This window comes from Miniopterus schreibersii (genome assembly GCF_964146895.1).
Source record: "Miniopterus schreibersii genome assembly, chromosome: 1".
Taxonomy (NCBI): domain Eukaryota; kingdom Metazoa; phylum Chordata; class Mammalia; order Chiroptera; family Miniopteridae; genus Miniopterus; species Miniopterus schreibersii.
In genome coordinates, this window is record NC_138101.1 from 161,844,351 (window position 1) to 161,850,954 (window position 6,604).

Consider the following 6,604-nt stretch of genomic DNA (forward strand, 5'->3'; position numbering starts at 1 on the left):
AGGTAAAGTTGAAAAAGCAAGTTTCAAAATATGTATACCATGACACAATCATATTAATAGCTGCTTAAATTTACCAGCACATGCTTTTTTTAAAGTTCCAGGCAGCCCTTGCCAGTTTGGCTCAGTGGTTAGAGCATCGGCCTGCGGACTGAAGGGTCCTGGGTCCGATTCCGGCCAAGGGCGCATACCTTGGTTGCAGGCGTGATCCTCAACCAAACAGTGTGTCTCTCTCACATGTATGTTGTGCTCTTTCTCTCTCTCTCTCCCTCTCTCTCTCTCTCATTTCCACTCTCTGAAAAGCAATGGAAAAAATATCCTCGGGTGAGGATTTAAAAAAAAAGTTCCAGGCAAAGTTTTAAATAACTTCTATAAATAAATTCATTTATGTTTTTAAAAAAAAACTGATTTCAGAGAGAGGAAGGGAGAGGGAGAAAGAGAGAGAAACATCAATGATGAGAGAGAGTCACTGATTGGCTGCCTCCTGCATGCCCCCTACTGGCGCAACCCAGGCATGTGCTCTGACCAGGAATCAAACCGTGACCTCCTGGTTCATAGGTCGATGCTCAACCACTGAGCCACGCCAGCCAGGCAAAAATTCATTTACTTTTTACAACAACCTTATGAAAGAGACAGTTCTATTACCCCTGTTTGATTGATGAGGACAAGGAGGCATGGAAAAGATTTAAAAACCTTCTTAAGGTCACAAAATTATTAAGCAGCAGAATAAAGATTCAAACCGAGGAAGCATGGCTCCAAAGTCCACACTCTTCAAAAGCATCCAAAGAAGTGCCATATACTGTTTATATTTATAGTTTATTAAAGGGTAAACTGTAAGGATACACCTCAAACTTATCATAACAATTGCTTTTTGGAGAGAATATGAGGAGAGAGGATGAAATTGGGGAGAACAAATGGGACTTTAACTGGACCAGCATTGTTCAAGTACAGCATAAAGTTATACACAGCTCTTTTAGAATTCAATGTGATAACTATAATATACATACTTCTTTTATATTAAACATGTGTCTAAAGCAAAAATGAAAAAATGTTAAGTTTATATGATGGGTATGTGCATGTTTACTATTTTTTATAATTTTCTGTAGTTTTAAAACTTCAAAATAAAAATGTCTTATCTATAAAGCAATATTACAACAAAAAGAAAAAGAAAAAAATTTTAAATTAAATTTAGGGGTGACATTGGTTAATAAGATCATATAGATTTCAATTGTACATTTCTATAATATATAAATAAAAAGAAATTTAAGAAATTTCCAGTCTTCATTTCAGCTTTTATTTGGAAGTGAAAACAGCTAAACTGTGAGTTTATGTATGTATATACACTAATATACATATAGAAAATGTCTTTTTACATGAACCTAAAAAGATACTAAAAGTATATCAAAAACAGTATCTTATTATACTCTTTGATGACTCACTATTCCTCAGTGAAAATAGCAATAGCAGGAAAACTCCCTAGATATCTTTCACCTTATTTTTCTTTCTTTCTTTTTAAAATATGTTTTCATTGATTTTTAGAGTCGAAGAGGGAGAGAGAAAAACAACAATGTGAGACAGAAACATCAATCGGCTGTCTCCTGCATGCACCAGACCCTTCAGTGCACAGGATGATGCTCAACCAACTGAACCACACTGGCTAGAGCCTACCTCATTTTTCTTGATAGTTTGTCTCTTCTCTGTTCTTTCTACTTTCTTGCTTTTGAAAAAGAGGTCACAAGAAATTGCCACACGCTGTACAAATAACATCCACAGATGGACATACATGCAGTCTTTGTTAATGTAAGATTCCCCAACATACAATCAAGTAATATCCCAAAAATGTACTTATAAGTTGGTTGTCTGGAACTCAGAACATATTTTCCCATAAAGAAAGTTTAAAAAGGATACATGAGCACCAGGAGAAAGATACTGCCTTAAGTGCCAGGCCATGAGCAGTGAAATAGGAAAAACAGAGTATACAATATGGCCTGATAGCCCAAGAAGAAGAGTTTTCTCAACCACAATTTGAGGACAGAAATCATGTCTCATTCACCTTTGTATCCTCAGTGACTGGCAAAGTACAGCTGACTCTTGAACAGCACAGATGTGAACTGTATGTGTCCATTTATAAACAGATTTTCTCAATACATAGTGTAAATATATTTTCTCTGCATTATGATTTTCTTAATATTTTCTTATTTTATTGTAAGGATATACTATATCACATATGTAACATACAAAATATGTGTTAATCAACTATTTGTTACTGATAAGACTTCCAATCAACACTAGGCTCTTAGTAGTAAAGTTTTGGGAGTCAAAAGATATATGCAGATTTTTGACTGTGCAGGGGATCTGCGCCCCTAACCCCTGCGTTGTTCAAGAGTCAACTGTACCTGGCACCTCATAAACATTAAAAAACTGCTGCTACTGAATGAGCCGGCAATGAGAAAAGGAGTGAGTCAAGCAGTCCATCAATAGGTGGCACTGTCAACACAGAACAGTTTGGGTATAAGACCCAAACAGAAAAGAGGTTGGAATGTAACAATATGCATTAACTCCAGCATCCATATACTTAAAACTATTACCAGCCTGGTGCTGTTAACTAAGAGAATGCCTTCACCTATATTAGCTGTTTCCATTATAGTACATTGCAAAAGCTCTATATATTGAATTATTTTTGTTAATATGAATCATAAGATAGCTTTTCTGTTGGAGCAGTGGTTATGTGGGATTTTCAGGATTTTGTCCTATGACCCCTGAAAATACTTTAATGTCATTTTTGTGGTTATTAGCGTAACATTATTCAAAAGACAGAACATAGAAAAGGATAAACACTCCTATCATCCAGAGATAACATCTTTTAATATTTGATGTATTTCCTGGCATTCACTTTGCCATATATGTGATATCATATAAATAATAATATTGTATGCATTTCCTTGTATTCTGATTTTTCTCTCAACACACTGGACTTTCTCATGTCGGTAAATATATATATATTTTTAAATATATCTTTATTGATTTCAGAGAGAGGAAAGGAGAGGGAGAGAGAAATAGAAACATCAATGATGAGAGAGTCACTGATTGAGCCCGCAACCCGGGCATGTGCCCTGACCGGGAATCGAACCCCGATCGCCTGGATCCTAGGTCGATGCTCAACCACTGAGCCAAGCCCGGCCGGGCGGTAAATATTTTTTAATATGTGACTTTTAAAAGCTGCATCCATCACATGGATTATCATTAATTTCACTATCCCTCTATTATAGGACATTTTGGCTGTTACAAATTTTTCACTATTATAGTAACACACTATAGAAATTAATACTTTCTTATGTATAAAGTTCTATACTGCTATTTTAGTATTCAAAGTGGTTAACCATGATATACAGTAATTAAGTGTGGGGTGCTTGACTTCTCCCCAACCCAAAAATTCTACTGAGCAATTATCTAGGGCATTAAACAAACAAGAAAAGAAGAAATTTTTGTCAAGTTTTTTTGAGTCATTCTCTTCTTCCACATCTGGTAGGGAAGAAGAAAGTCCCACAAAGTCCCTGACATCAGAGAGGACAAGAAGAACAAGTCAATTTTCCTGCTAGAGATACTTTTGTTTTCCACTTAGAATAATAAACCATCCATTTAAACAGTAATAGTACAGATCTGTAATATATCAAACATCCCTGTGTGTATCAGTGCTTAAATCCAGGTTTTCATAGAAAGTAGACTGCTTAGAAAAAATCTGCAAACAAGAAAGATAATGTAACTAGTATTGCTTAATGAGAAAATAATTTTTCTTTTACATTTCTGCCATGATTTTTGTTATTGTTTGAATAAATTAATAAATGTCATATACCCTATCTCTTCCTTCTTACAGCTTCCTATTTATTCCAAATATTATTTGAGTTGCCATAAATAGGCCAACAGCTCCAGAAGCTTAAGAATCAATAATTACTAAGGACAGTGGTAATTCATATGAAAAAGTTCTGAACAAATCAGCATCAGCTTGGTAGCTCTCTTGCACAAATGAAAAGTATGTATCACTTCACCAATTTTCAAAAGTGTAAATTTGTGTACATAAATTCAAAACTCAGGCCAAAACTTACTTTTTTTTTTTTTTCCAGTATTGGGCTTGTATCAAGATCAATTAACCTTCCTAACAAGTGCATTCCCATAAAATTCCACAATGAGGTAGGTCTATGTTTAATCATTCAGAAAAAGAAAATTATATAGCATATAGTATATATAAAGATGATAGTGATATATGCTATTCTGAACTCCTACTGAGAGCTGCAGTCCAAAGGGAAATTGCGAAAATGATGTAAATGTTGCTCAGAATGTTTAATTCAGGCCAAAACAAAACAAAATTCTTATAAAAGAAGCAAAATACGATCTTCTGTTCATTATAAGTTCAAACAAGGTTCGAATGGCTCAGAAATTCTGTATACTTAAATTTCAAAAACTGAATCTCAGAAGTATCTACTTCAAACATAAACTGAATAATATGCCCAAGAGTCCTTACTTATTACCTAATCCTAGGTCTCCCAGAGAGTAGTTTTTATAATAATCTCAAATGTACTACAATAGATTAGTGTAACCTGGGCTACGCTGTTTACAGGTGCCCCCGCCTCCTTCCACCAAGAGGAGAGGAGTAGACTAGGGCAATCAGAAAACAGAAAGAGACTATAAACACCGAACAACAGCTTGTAATCTTGTAAAACTGCTTTTTTACATTTGGGCTACTATTTTCATTAATGTATAATACATTTTCAAGAATAACATATTAACGGAGTAATACTCTTTCTGCCCTTACGGGTCTCTAGATGGCTGACACGCGTTTTCTCCCTAAATAAATACATGCCTGTTGACTGATGCCTGTCCTACTGTTGCGAACAAGAAATAACTGTCCTGTAAAACAAAACCCTTCTCTAGCGCTCCAGGCGTAACCATACGTTTGTATTAAAAGCGCACTGAGACAATAACAAAAATCTTCCTGCACATCTGTCATTTAAAAGCACGATAATGAAAAGCTGTCGCTGCGACCCAGTTTTAGGTCACAAGCATTTTTCTTTTTTTCTCCTCCCCCCAGAATGCGATAAACTTGAAAGCGAATGGTGGAGACTAGGAATCGTTTCACCAGCTCCCCCCCCCCCCGAGAAAATAAAGACCGGGGGTGGGTGGAAACTGGCCAACTTGGACGCTGACGCAGCTCACGCGGGCCCGGGTAGACGAAGGAGACCCCCGGGAGGGAATTCGGGCCTCTGGGGCCCCGCCAGGCTTCGGCTGCCGCCGGCTTAAAATACCGAGCAGGTGGGATTCCGGGAGGCCGCCTCAGTCTTACGTAACCGGCATGTCAAACTCCGAGCTCCGGGACCTCCCCTCTCACCGCCCCCGTCCCCACCCCCACCTCCCAACACTGAGAACCCCAGGCCAGCCCCGAATAGAAAATCCCAATGAAAACACTGAAACCCCCCACGCGTCCGACGCAGAGGCGCGACTGCTCTTCTCAGCACCGCCGCGCCATTCGGGGAGGACCGAGCCCGCGGCGGACAGCCTGGCTTTGAGAAGCTCACGGGCGGAGGTCGCGGCCATCCGCGCCACCTCTCCGAGTCTGGCTGGCCCGGCTCCCGCACCCACGGCTGTCACGGCTCCGGGCAGTGACAGCTCCACATGCCACCGCTGTCCGCGTTCCCGCCCCCGCACTCACCTCACCGCTGCTGGCTCCAGAGCGAGCAGCCGGTCGAACTGGGAGAGCGGTCCCCTCACGAGCGGCGGCGGGACACGAGGGGCTGAATGCCGCGGCGCGGAGCCTGCTTAGCTCATCCCCAGCCCAGCGCTCCGCCCTGCGCGGCACCCCCGCCCGCCCAGGCCTGCTGTTTCAGTCAGACGGGACTCCCCCTCCCCTTGCAACCGCGGCTGCCTCCGCCTCCTTCTCCGACTCCAGCCTCCTCTACTGCTGCCGCTGCAAGCAGCGCCATCTTGGCAGTGACGGAAGGGGCGGGGGCGGGGATCGCGGCCAGCAAGGGCCAATCGCGGGCCAGGTCCGGCCATAGGGGGCGGAGTCGTAGCTCAGACTGATTGCATGAGAAAGTAGGCGGGGCTCAGCTGGTGACGCGCGATCTAGTTAAGGAGAAATGCGCTTGTGGTTCCCTCTTTGGTCGGGAGATCCCCAGCCCGAGGCGGGAGTGGGCGAGACATACCTCCCCTTCCCCTTTCACCAGCCGGAGGGTCAGGGACTGTCTTGGGCCAACTGATCTGTTTCCTCCCTTCAGCGCAGCAGCCCCGGGAGTCCTGACAGCGCTTAGCCAGAACTCCGCGCGTCTGTCAGGGCGGCCACCCCTCCACCAGGGGTGCTCAGATTCCCCAGGAAACCCCGTAAGGGGCTAGCAACCACCTAGTAGGTTTCGGTCCCAACGTACTGAAGGTCAGGTAAAATGGGGGATTCAGTGGGGTTCTCTGAAAAATATGTAGATAAAACACCTATTGTTGACTGAAGGGGTGTAGATTACATTGAATTAATGGGATATGGCCTATTTAAACCTCCTATGGCTCCACCGTAAGTGGCTTTTGGCAATTTGCCTCTGGAAAATGAGCATAATAAAGGTTGATT

At 41.6% G+C, this 6,604-nt stretch overlaps 1 protein-coding gene across 1 annotated transcript in view; it reads right to left on the bottom strand.

Annotated features, from left to right (window-relative positions):
* The window catches only part of DENND4A (DENN domain containing 4A), a 96,838-nt gene extending 90,857 nt beyond the window's left edge, over positions 1-5,981 (bottom strand). Inside the window, exon 1 of the mRNA XM_081128872.1 lies at positions 5,702-5,981. The gene's annotated coding sequence lies outside the window, so the exon portion shown is untranslated. The remainder of the gene's footprint in view (positions 1-5,701) is intronic.
* Between the last annotated feature and the right edge of the window lie 623 nt (positions 5,982-6,604).